Source organism: Podarcis tiliguerta (assembly GCF_965153285.1).
Source record: "Podarcis tiliguerta genome assembly, chromosome: 4".
Classification (NCBI taxonomy): Eukaryota; Metazoa; Chordata; class Lepidosauria; order Squamata; family Lacertidae; genus Podarcis; species Podarcis tiliguerta.
Genome location: NC_139537.1, coordinates 56,332,797 through 56,345,768, shown reverse-complemented (window position 1 = coordinate 56,345,768; position 12,972 = coordinate 56,332,797). Strand labels below are relative to the sequence as shown.

The window sequence follows — 12,972 nt, the reverse complement described above, 5'->3', positions numbered from 1 at the left end:
GAGGGAGGGAGGGAGGGAAATGTAAGCGGGGAGGGACGGGGCCAAGGGAACGAGCGACTGCTGAGTGCATTAAAGAGAGCAACACCGACCTGGGTGCATCCGCCGCGTGCAATTGGAGGCGATCCCCTGGCGAGGAGGCGCTGTCAGAGGCTATTTATCTCTTGCCAGAGCTGAGGCTCCGGTTCCCACATCGGCCGCGTGTAACAATGGCAGCGATCAGCAGCCTTTCACGCGCTTCAGTGCCTGAATGGATTGCGGAAGGTGCCCGCGCTCCGCTCAGATGCCTGCTTGATTCATCCCCTCCGCTGCACAGTGACGATCGCCACGGCCGCTCTGCCCGAGGGACGCGCGCGGGAGGGGAGGGGGGAGGCGGTGGTCTGCCCCATTTGCCAGCGGAACGCGCACCCCCCCACACACACACATACACACAGACGCACACCCCGCTCCACTTCGCCTTCCTTGCCTCCCTCAGCACCACCTGATTTTCCATTTGCAGGACTGTGGCGTTCAGCCAGAAATGTCAGCGAGGACTGAAACTTGACACACAAATAGGAGCCCGAAGCAATTTCCTGCCTCCTCCTCCTCCTCTCCTCCCCTTGCTCTCTCTTTCTGGTCCAGCACACGCACCCCAAACGTCTCCATCTTGTCTTCTAAGTTCACTTTGAATAGTTTGGCGCTATCTTATTTTCTCCTCTCTCCTCTTAAAATGCTTGTACGATCAAATAGATGTATTTTGCAGCCGGGTGAATTTTGTCACTGGAAATTCTCCCAGGGAAGAAAAGGCCTTCCGTGCGCTGGCGGGGAGCTGCTCCTCGAAGCCGGAGTAGCCGTAAGGGAGGGGGCTCACCTGCTGTTTACAGGTAACGAACCAAAACAGAGGAGAGGGCCTCGGCCCATGAAGGCACTTAAGTCTCTGAAGCAGAGAAGTGGGAGCCTAGCACCGCCACCGCTCTGACCTGGGAGCACTGTTGGGTTGATCTAATTCGTCTCAAATTCCCTGACTGTACTCTGGCACTGAAAGAAAAAAAAAGGTGGGGAAGGAAGCTCAGGAACCCGAGCGCCAGTTAAACCCTGGGTGCCAAAGGCAGTACAGGAGGAGAGATTCTGAAAGGGCCCTTTCATAGGCATTTGCCCTGCTCTGACCATTGGTCCATCTAGCTTAGTATTGTCAACTTCGTGACTGTAGTGGGTCTCCAGGGTTTCAGACAAGGAGTCTTTTCTTGCTCTGCTTGGAGATGCCAGGGATTGGACCTGAGACCTTCTGCATGCAAAGCAGATGCTCAGCCACTAAGCTGCAGCCCTTCCCTAAGGGACCTTGGAGCTCAGCCATTTCCACACACACTGCTCAATACAGAAATCTTGCGATTGCATTGTCCTTTCCAGCCTCTTCAGCAAAGGAGAGAAACCACCATCTCCGGGGGCAGGCAGACAGCATTGGTTGATAGGTTCTCCTAATGCTTGGCCAAACTCTGCTTCCTTCCAATTTCCACCGCTTCCTTCTACTCCTGAGCCTTTCACTTGTCCATCAAATCTCAAAGACGTGTGATTGAAGGAGGTCTACACCAGACTGAGCTTCCTTGTGTCTCCTGTTAATCCATTCAGAGACGAGCCAAGTGCCGACTCCTACTAAACACTATAGGAAGGGAAGCAAAATGAAAATCCATCCCTTTACCACAGGGGACAGGGACATGGAAAGGATGCTAAGCGTGTGCGTGTAGGGGGAATCAATCTGTATAAAGACCCCAAACCCCAATGCTAAGCACATTGCTTGGAAATATGCCCCGCTGACATAAATTACTCCCACTCAAAATGTGTAGGTTCGCGTAAGAGATGAAAGAGGATAACAGCGCAGTCATTGCCGAAAGGTATTTTGCTTAATTACCTCGCTAGGTGAGGAGCTCTGGCTTTGGGCGCCATCCGCTTGCATTAATTTCAGTGTTCGGCATCTCAAAGGTCTGTGAACTGGTATCATCATAATCACTGCTATTGTTATTATGTTAGGAGAAGCGCCGCCCCTAATTCAATGGTGCAGCATCTCGTGTGCATGCAGGAGGTTTCAGGTTCAATCACCTGCCTGAAATCCGGGTGGGTGTGTGGCGCGGCACGGCGGCTCTGTCAATGAGGGTGGATGACAATCCTGAGGACGCGTAAACTCTGTTCCTTTGCAGCACACCCCAAATACCTCCTTTCCCTCAAGGAATTCTGGGCACTGCCATGTACCCCTTTACGATTCCCAGCAACCTTCAGTGCCCCTAATCATTTGAGGGAAAGGATATGCTTCGACTGTAAAGGTACACAGTGTGTACACTGTACACAATCTAGGCGGGCCAATGGTCTCACTCGGTATAAGGCCGTTTCCTGTGTCCCTGTTGTTGGGGCTGGGGGCTACCCAAACGCCTCTTTCAACTCAGTGGCTCCACCCTCATTGACCTTTATTGGGGCATCAGAGATGGAGGCCTGAAGTCTGTTGCATTAGATAGCGGTGGCCTAGAAAGCCAAGGAGGAGCCCCAGCGAGTCCTGGTCCTCGGGTTCCCCTCGGGAACAGCTCAGGTCGAGGTGGGGGAAGGAAGTGTCCACGTCCACCTCTTTCTTCCTTTTTCTTGGTGTCTGCCCATCGGCTAGAGACCCACAACCCTGTCCAGAATTAAAGCTGCTTTGCGTCCCGGCGACTTCTCCGTGACCTGAACCAGACGTAACCTAAAACGCGAGGGATTGCCTGCGTCATGAGTCTGAAACCTATAGGGTCCAGCCAGGGGCATTTGGCCAAGGATTGCATCCAAACCCGAAACAGATGCAGTCGGAAACCGCTCTCATTCAGATCAACGGGACCTTTCATCCAAACGGTTAGGATGAGGAGGTAAAACAAGCAAACAAAAACCCGGGGGCTGGTTGAGCGCTGAATGTTCCGACTCCGAGAGCAGTGTTCGGGAATGCTGTTTGGTTTAATTAAACTGAGCGCTCCGTCGGAGCTTGTCTCTCAGCCTCGCTTGACGCTCCTGTGACCCAGCTGCCTCCCTCCCTCCCTTTCTCTCTCTCTCTCTCTCCTCTCCCACCCTCCTCTGCGGGGGAGGTGGGGGGGAGAGAAAAAATGCGTCTGCGGGAGTGAGAAAAAGAAAATCCGCGACAGCACCGGAGCAATCAGAAAGCCTGGCGTGAACGTGGCTAAACGGCGAGGCAAGGATGCCTCAGCACTTTCCTTCCTCTTGTGCATTTGCAGCGCAAGGCAGGCTAATTCCTCCGCTGAGGGCCTCAATCAGGCATTTATTTGACACACATGATGCATGAACGGTTAAACGCTATTCTCAGCAGAGGGGGGATCAGCCAGTCGTTTCGTGGCGGAGAGTTGCCGCCGACATGCGGCTAGCTGGAGGAGGCTGCCTTCGCTCGCGTCTCGAGGCTTAGGGGAAGGAGAAGGGCGGGCAGGAAGGCTCAACTTTTCTCAGCCTCCTCTCCAGCGCAACCAAGGGCGAGGTGATAAACCTCCCGGCTCGCAGCCAGCCCTTCCCCTTTGCTCAGCGATGCCAGATGACCCCCCCCCCTTCCTTCCTTCCTACTTCCTCCCTCCTCCCCTTCTTCTTCTTCTTCCTCCTCCCCCCCCCCGGCTGTTGTTTCCTCTCGCTCGCTCGCTCCCTGCCTCTCTCTCTCTCTCCCTCCTCCCTTCCCCGCTTTGTGTTTCCCTGCCGCACCGCCTGTGCTGGTGGCCACCAAGTGAAACTGACGAACATGCAAAGCCTGGCAGCGCCAAGCTTAGTCAGTTTCACGAGACAGAGAGAGAGGCAGGCAACCAGAAAGGGCACAGGAACTGCAGGGGGAGACAGGGGCGGCCAATATGGAAGGCGGGGGAACCAAGAGATGGTCCTCTTCGGAATAAAGCATAGAACTAGCTGCGTGTTTCCTCCTTAGAGCTTTTGATTTTTGTCGAAAGGGCTCTTGGCCTGAGCGGGGAAACAATTGGCCCGTGTTTCCTTTTGGTTAAGTTATGTTCCATGTTTGAACGAAGAGAGAATCAAGTAGGCCCCAATCCCTGCATGTTGCTCCAGCGAAGGCAAATCCAGCAGAGACTGCTAATCCAGAATTGGAATGAAGTTACACTGAAATCAAAGGAAATGTCCTGATCCTACACAGGCAGTTCTGCAAGAGGACTGTAGCATTTTCAAACAAACAAAATGTTTATACTCTCACGCTAAGTGCTTCAGTTCAGCTCAGTGCTGCTCAAGGCTTTTAATGGGCCTCATGTTAAGTGGGTGTTTCCTGAGAGGAGCAATGGCTCCCCAAAACACCCTTTCTATTAGGGCAACTAGCTTGTGGAACCTTCTCTCCCCTGGAATAAAGCAGGGGCCAACTCCTTTGAGCTTTTGGAGCCAGGGCGGCAAAATGCAAGTGGCCTTTTTCTCAAAGTTGTTTGGCTACCGACTACAAAAATGATCTTCCTTCAGTTAGCTTTAATGTGTTTTTCTTTTTCAATTTCCACTTTGATGTTATTTGTGCTAGGCAAAAAGACGTGGAACACAACTTTACTTTGAGGCAAGGTTACCAAGCACTTAGCACTTCAAATACTATAAATGCTATAAGCACTATATAAGTGACAATAAAATCAAGACGTAAGCTGTAAGAGGTCAGCTGGATACCATTTTTGTTTATAGCTTTTCTTCATTATTTTCACAGATATCAAAACAGATACTCTAAAACAAATAAAGCTTACCAAAAGATGGGAATGACTACAATACAAACAAAATTAACAGTAAAACAAGGCTGGCTTGGCCACATGGTTGCTACAGTTCTTTATTTGGGGGGCAATGGTAATGTTCAAAGTTGAAAAACAAAAAGGAAGAAGACTGAAGAAGAAAGTACAGCATAGGAGGCTGTAGTACAGTATATGATATATTGTTGCTTTAAGGCTTGTTATACTACTCCCAAAGAGGGCCTGCTTCTTGTAGCTGAGGAGGGAATGTTTAGAGCTGGCAGGGAACTTATAGCAGCCCCCACTTTGTGTGTTTGCTGAAGAAAATGAAGAATGTTGCCCTAAAAAACCATGAGATTCAATATTTGAGAGCCACCATACCACATGGCAGAGACTTCATTGGGATCCTAGCAGGGGCAGCTCATGCATGATGTCAGGTGAAGCCATTTCAGGCAGGGGATCCAACCCCTGCTGTTGCATCGCTGCCGGCCCTGCTGGGGCTTCCTGCACTGACAAGGCATCATTGTCCTTGACCCGACATCCACTGCATCATCACCACTGCCGCTGTGTCATGGGGGCAGTCACAGGTGAAGATACAGTTGTGGCAGCAGTGTGGGTGCAGGGAGGGGACTGGGTGAGAACCTAGATCTGTGGGGTGGGTGACATTGACATCAGGACATGGGCAAAATGCCTTGGGTCAGCCCTGGCTTCTAGAGCTGGTGCAAGAGTGCATTGAAAGCAGAACAGCAAATAGGAAGTTGAGTCTGGGCCCTTTCACAAACATTGTTGAGGAAAAGTCTGGAAGTAGACCTGCTACACTGATATGTTTTGCAATTCTGCACAAGCCATACAACTTGGTAGCACTACAAAGCCACAGGACTGCTCAGAGGATGGGGCAATTGCCCCATGCATGCAGAAAGCTAGGGGCCCCCTGCTTCGGGTCCTGTGCATAACATTGGCCGTCAATGGTAAGTCAACGCACCTAATATTTCAAGGCAAGGTGCTACCAGAGAGTAATTTTCTGTGGCAGTTGCCACAGGAAAGCTGTAGGAGTGTTGTGAGGCCAGGCCTTAAGGGAATAATTCTTCCTGAGTAGTGGAGAAGGCAAACAGCAGCCCAGAACCAGAAGACATGTGAGACTGAGCCCCAGAAAGCAGAAAAAATCTCTGCCACAAGGAGGTTGGAATTTGGAGGAGGTACTCAGGCAGGAGAAGTATAACCTAATCCCTATTCCCTTAATCCCATGTAATAAAAAAAATAATGAAGCACATCTGTCATTCTGCTTGATCCCAGGGCAAGGAAGATCTGCAGGTGAGAATTTGCAGCTTGTGCGTGCAGTAATTCTTGTATGTAGACTCCCACATTTGTGCACACATGCATGGGTCCTTGCAGGGGGCATCAGCAGGGATCCCAACTTCACACCTGTACCAGGCCCCATAAACCCTCTGGGTGGCCTTGTAAAGCTGACCATGGCTGGGGGGGGGGGGTTGGACATTGAAGGCACTCCACACCCAGGCTGCTATTTATCGCAGGGCCAGTCCCAGTCCTGCTTCTGAAAACCTACATGTTCACTCAGACCTTTGCTGGTCATTGATTCCAGTACTATTGAGATTTGTCCGTCTTCTGTAGTTGTTACTGCTTTTACTATATCTGTTGGCTTTTAATGCGCCATTTTATTGTTATGTACTGCAAACCTCCCTCGGATTTTTTAATGAAGGGCAATGTAAAAATACTTGCTCAAATAAACAAGGAAACAAATCCTAGCATATGTTGTACCTGCAAAGTAAATCACACAGATAGGGCTTGAACCTCTTGTTCTTGTGAATCTTGTTGCCTTCCATATGTTTAGAATTGTGGCTGTTGGAGTTCTTTCTTAGTTGTGGATGAGATTGTTAGCTTCTCTGAGAGACCACTGGAGTCCACTGGTTTTAGAAGCCTTGATTGTCAAGCAACTTGCCTGCACTGGAATGTACCATCTGTTGGACTGCTTCCTTATCCTAAGCACATTTATTGGCTCATATTGGATCCCATTTGAGACATGAGATCATAGCATTGCGGAGTAGGAAGGGACCACGGGGATCATCAAGTCTAACCCCCTGCAATGCGGGAATCTTTTGCCCAATGTGGGACTTGAACCCACGACTGTGAAATTAGCTGCCTATGGGTCAGTTTTAATTCTTGCTATTTCTTCCTGGTGAGGTTGCATTGTCATCAGTGGGGAAAAATACGTGTCAGGACTTCAGTGAGAGACAGAAAATAAATATGCTTTATTAAATAAGTAGATTTGGTGGGAGATTGCTGCACCCAATTTTATAGTATCCTGTGAAATTCCCTCAAAACATAATTTGTTCCAAACTGATACGAGTCAATAAAAAAGACTGAGCTGATTCACCAAGGCTGCTTCTGCATGGCCTGGGCAAATGCTTCTTCCATCATCCTCTCTCATTTCCCTCTATGCATCCCAAGTGTCAAGGACTGTGTCAAGTGAAGAAGAGCAGAGTGGCCTTGCGGAGCTTGCAAATTGCCAGCATTTACTGCCGGGATATGACATGGTTGTGGCCTGGAATCAGAAAGGAAAGATGGCAGGGCTAATTGTCTGGGATGATTAGGTGGGAGGATGTTGCAGAGCATGAAAAGGCACGTGGGAAGGGATTTAGTGATAGGGAGCTGGGAGCTGCAGGAATAGATGGTGAAGAGACCAGGGAGAGAAAACTGAGAAAGGGCATGTGAGATAGAAAAAGAGCGCTGAAAGAGGTGCTGGATGGTGAGGTGCTTCAGCTGGCTGGAGAGCTTTGATGGGTGTAGGTAGAATGTTTTGACCCAGGTGTAAAGGATCAACCCCTACCACAAACCTGTATCTCTCTCCTACAGTCTGAAAGATACAATCTACAAAAGCTGTGTAGTATAATTATTCTGAGTGTGCCTTCTATCAGCGTAGGCTGGTGGCCCACCTATGCCCCTATCTGGCCAGGGACAGCCCAGCTATGCTCTGGTAACCTCTAGATTAGATTACTTCAATGTGTTATATGGTTCAGAAACGTCAGCTGGTGCAGAATTTGCCAGCTAACCAAATTGCTCATAAGGGCAAGACAGTTTAAACATATTACACCAATTCTGACCTGACTGCACTGGCTGCCAATTTGCTTCTGGGCCCAATTAAAAGTGCTGGTTCTGACCCATAAAACCTTACAATAGTTCAGGATCACAAAACCTCAAGGACCACAGTCTCCCCATATGAACCAACCCAGACCCGGCCTGCAATGATCATCTGAGGCCCTTCTTTGTGTGTCTCCTCCATGAGAGGTTCGGAGAGTGGCAGCACTAGAATGGGCCTTTTTCTTCCTTCATTATACAGTGGTACCTCAGGTTACAGACGCTTCAGGTTACAGACGCTTCAGGTTACAGACTCCGCTAACCCAGAAATAGTACTTCGGGTTAAGAACTTTGTTTCAGGATGAGAACAGAAATCGTGCAGCGGCGGTGCAGTGGCAGCGGGAGGCCCCATTAGCTAAAGTGTTAAGAACAGGTTAAGAACAGATCAGGTTAAGAACAGTTTCAGGTTAAGAACGGACCTCCAGAACGAATTAAGTTCTTAACCCGAGGTACCACTGTACACCTTTAGGCACCAGGCATAAACATTCTTCTTCAACCAGGCCTTTTGCTGATTAAGATCCTTTATTTTTTTTAATGAGTTTGTAGAATGGGGGAGTTACTGGTTTGCTTTGTTCCTGTTTTTATTATGTATTTTGTGTTTTTATCTTGTATCTTTATGCTGTGAACCACCCTGAGATCTTCAGATGAAGGACAGCAGACTGACTGACTTGACTGTATAAATAAAAAAAATGGTATTTGTAGGAAGCTTCCTTATAATGAATTGTTCTACACTCACTGGCAACAGCGTTCCAGGGTTTCATTCCCTGACCTTTGTAGGCATGGCTGGATTAAGGTGGTACAGTCCCCAAAATAGGGACCCCTTCCCCCAAACTGAATGTGTGAAATAAGGTACTGCAAAAAAGTATTGTGGTATCCTAAACACTAACATGCTTATAATGTTGTAAGTTTTACAACAACAACAAAATTAGAACACCTCAGCACATGCCATTTAACAATGCAGCCAGCTGAAAACAGGTTTTTTGCCAACCTTGATGACAATAATAATTAGATATAATTACAATGTATTACTTGTCCTTTACCCAAAGCTCTCAGGACAGGTTACAACAACTTAAACAACTTATGGTCTTTTAAAGCAACTTACATAAAGAAGGTGGGTCTGGAAAACATACATATGAAATGTCAGAAGCCATGGTAAAAAAACAAACCTGCATCTTCAGCGTTTGCTGAAAGCTGCATGATGAAGCTGGAAAGAGAGTTCCACAATTTAGGGGCTGCCACAGAGAATGCCCTTTCCCAAGCTGCCACCACTACTTAGGAGAAAATACAAAAAGGAAGTACTCTAACCATGTTCACTTAACACAGTATCACTGTTTTTGCACACTTCCTGCCTTGGGTAGCCTAACCTACCTCACATGGCCATTGCTGTGATATAGAAGGATGAATAAAATGGCTGAAAAATGGACGTTAGTGCTGGCATCATAGACACCAGATGTTGGTTCCTTTAACCAGACTTATGCATCTCTATTCTATAAACAGTCATGTTTTCTTGTGCACCCCCCAAAAAAAATTGGCGCCAACCAATCTTAATCTGGCTTGATTATTGGATGTTTTAGATCCCTTCAGTTTTGGGCCCTAGATTTCAACTGATAGTGAATCACAACCTAACTGACAGGGGCTTCTCTTTTGACCAGAGCAGCAGCACTGCATGAAGGTTCTTTTGTCCCCCTACACTGTTTTCCTGATCTAAACTGCATCCTCACCAAGTACTATTAATACCACTCCGGGGGGGGGGCACTATATAATGCCTACTGTTTTTTCTCAGTGATGCTAACAGGAACATCTAGCAGTAATTATGGTTGGCTGGCTGGCTGGTATGGCTTAAAATTCAGGTAACCTTGTCATTTTTGTACAATACTATGGGTAAAGAATTTGGCTCTTCATCTCATTTGATACCCTGCATGACTATTTGAAGCCATATCCCCCTTTGGTACTCAATTGCACAAGGCCTTCTTGAGCTACCAGAGTCTCATATTTCCTGTACTTCCTTTTGTCATTGAAATGACAATATTCTACTACTCATGTATTCAAAACCTGTCTTCTCTCCCATCTTTGTCGTGTCCATGTATATCCTTCTGGGCATCTGTCTCCTCTCTGGACATCTGCAATAGAACACTATATGCAGCAGGGGAAGCATAGCTGTGTCTGCAATCCATAATCAAGACTACTCTTAAATTTTTAAACCTACAGAACTGCTTTGAAGTAAGTAGTTCCTTTACAATCTGGTGTCCCATCATAAACACATTCATTTAGAAATAGATGAATGGAACTTACTTCCACTGAAAGAGCCACAGTTCAGAGAAAGTTCAGCTTGTTTTTAAGACCTTTGAAATAATGCAAATTAAGTGCATTGTTAAACCCTTGTGTTCTGATAATTTCAACAACACTGGTTTATGGATTTTACCCATTTCAGTTGGACCCCCTACATGTAGCACTTTCACCCATGGCAGAAGAGGACAGCCTGCAGCCCAAGTGCCAACTAATTTCATGAGGGTGCCAAGCAAGGGGAAAGGGAAGGAAGAGAGAGGGCAACACAGAGAGAGGTTGCCTCTTCCACTTTGGTTCTGACTTTGGCCCTGCCCATCACTGGCTGCAGCCTCACCAACCTCAAGCAAGTGGCCTTCAACAGATTTCCCCAAGCCAATGTGGTCTTCAACAGAAAAGGGCTTTCCACCCCTGATGTATGGGATGCAAGCCCTTATTTACACATCAGCAGACCAGCATCCCTGAAGTTCAGTGGCACCAGATCAGCATTAGTAGAGGCCCATATCCCTTGCTAGATTTAGTACAAATTAGTTTCAAATTAGATTACAATTTCCCCTTCTGGTTGTTACAGTTATGGAAATGTCTGCCCAGCCACAAAAGTTCATTGGTACTCATTTAGGGCCTTGGCTTGTATGTGGTAGGAATCTATTGAGTTTCACAAACAAACGTTCAGCAAGAATAAAACAACTTGGCAAACGGAAAACACTAATGCCAATAAAGCAGAAAGCTGCAGAGTACCTTTTTCAGATTATAACAGATGCAGGATCATATTTATTTTTTAAAATAACATTTATTGATTTTCTGCATACATCAATAAAAATGTAACTTTTACAGAAAAGAAATTTAAATATACTATGTGGAAAGGTGATCTCACTAGACACACTGTGAACCACTGACAACTGGACATTTAATACAGATGGATATTGTATTGAAGATTTTTTGATAGGTCATCATTTTCTAAACATTTTTAAGCCAGTTGCTTTTGTTGTTCTTGTTCTTTCCTTCTCAAGAGTTTAGCCAAAGGCATTCTGGCAGCTGCCAGTATACATAACTGGAGTTCTTAGATGCTCACTGGTAACACCATTGTTTCATAATGATGAAGACAGAGTAAAGGATCTATGAAAGGTCATATTGCTGCCTTAAGTTTAGTTCTGAAGTGTTTCAAAGTTTCCTTCTAACCCACAAGCATCCTAAGTAGTTAGTGAACTGCCTGTCTAAATACATTCTCATTGACATGGAGCGTTTGATAATTAAAACAAAATGTATTCATAATGTAGACATTCATTTTAGACAGATCTACAAACATATAAATGTGATATATTTTTGCTTAGGCCAGTCCACAGTTGCAGAAATCAGTGCAATTAAGTCAGCAAAAGTGTGAGCACTGTTGGTCCAACAGTTTGAGGAATGCATAGTAAATCATCTCTCAAATGCCAGTGCTTTTTCTATATTTGTTTTTCAAGTAGAGGTTGTACGGAGGAGTCAATTGTAGGCAAGAAAATGAGGGCTTCAAAGAATCTGAAGAGGTCTAAGAAATGACATGCAAACTCAGCAAAGGAGGTGTTATTCCATCAAAGTGAGCAGAGGGTCTCAGAACCCTATTAAAGAGGCCCAGTTCTCATTGAGGTGCTGAACCTGTGTCGGAGCTGCATCTCTTGAGGTCTGGTGGGGGCTCACATTAAATAACAGGAGGTCATCTGACCCAACCCCTGCTCAAAGCAGATATCATGCAACAAGATTACTAAGTGGAGGCTGGCTTGGCCAGTTATGAAGAGGGCAGTGCCCACCAACCTCAGTCTGCTCTCAGCCAGTTCCTACCTGCCAGCCTTCTGGTGTATAACTAGCCCAGGGGATGACTCTGGCTGTCAGCTTCCTCCTCCTTAGTCTCAGTTTTACCCTTGTAGATCTCAGAAAGAGGATGGGGGCAAGCCAGGAAATAGTCGGCCCCATCCATGCATCCATCTTTGCTTTTGGGAGTTATTGGCTCTGGCTCCACCTACCGATGGCCTCCTTGCCTTCCACCCTACCGATGGGCACCAGGCCACCATTGATACTTCCTTGCAGAGTCCACTCCACATAGAAAAATGGAGTCAGAGATCAGGGTTCTCACCTAGCCATTTCCCTTTACATGCAGGAGCTGGGAGCTCTCCGCTCACCCTAAAATGTCGGGAGCATTCAATCTCTTAAGCCCTACCAGGATTCTGCTGGGCCCAGGCCTGTGGCCCTCCAGATGTTAATGGAAAGGACTCCAACGCCCATCCACCCCAGCCAGCATGGTCAGTAGTCAATAGGAGTTGTAGTCCAGCAACTTCTGAGAAGACCACAGGTTTCCCACTCCTGGTTTACCACTAGAGAGAGAGAAGCAGGCCTTGGATTTCACCTAAGCGAAACATTCCCTACAGAGCTTCAAATCCTCCCAGGCATCGAGGGTGTGGCTGGCAAACTGCAGAGCGCGGCTACCCACATTGGCCCACTGGTCTCTCTCCCGCACGTCCGGATAGCCGCTACTCCAAGATGCCTGGAGAAGTTTCCAGGGCTGGGGAAGCGTCGGGACAAGGGACCGGTCTGTTCTGCTTTTCCGACAGGCAGCTCACAAAGCCTGTCGCCCTGCCCCCCTTCCCATCAATTTCCTAATTAGCGACGCCTTTCTGTGTAGCAAGCCGTTTCATATTAATGTGGCATTATGCCTTGCTGGAGCAAGAGGCCGGAGAGGCCGCTCCAGCGGCGGGTAAGGCTCCGGGCACGCTTCCTGAGCAGGCGTTCCTCGGGAGCTCATCGCGCAGGCGCGACGCGGAGGAAGCAGGCAAGGCAAGCAAGAGGGGAATTCTGCAGCAGCTCGGCAGCTGCCACCCGC

General features: G+C 47.6%; 2 long non-coding RNA genes across 3 annotated transcripts in view; one reads left to right on the top strand and one right to left on the bottom strand.

The window, feature by feature from the left end:
* The window catches only part of LOC310676933, a 48,193-nt gene extending 47,813 nt beyond the window's left edge, over positions 1 to 380 (bottom strand). Inside the window, exon 1 of the long non-coding RNA XR_014510805.1 lies at positions 90 to 380. This is a non-coding gene — a long non-coding RNA (uncharacterized lncRNA). The remainder of the gene's footprint in view (positions 1 to 89) is intronic.
* Positions 1 to 12,972, top strand: part of LOC310676932 — a 54,410-nt gene that overhangs the window by 34,423 nt on the left and 7,015 nt on the right. The window lies entirely within an intron of this gene.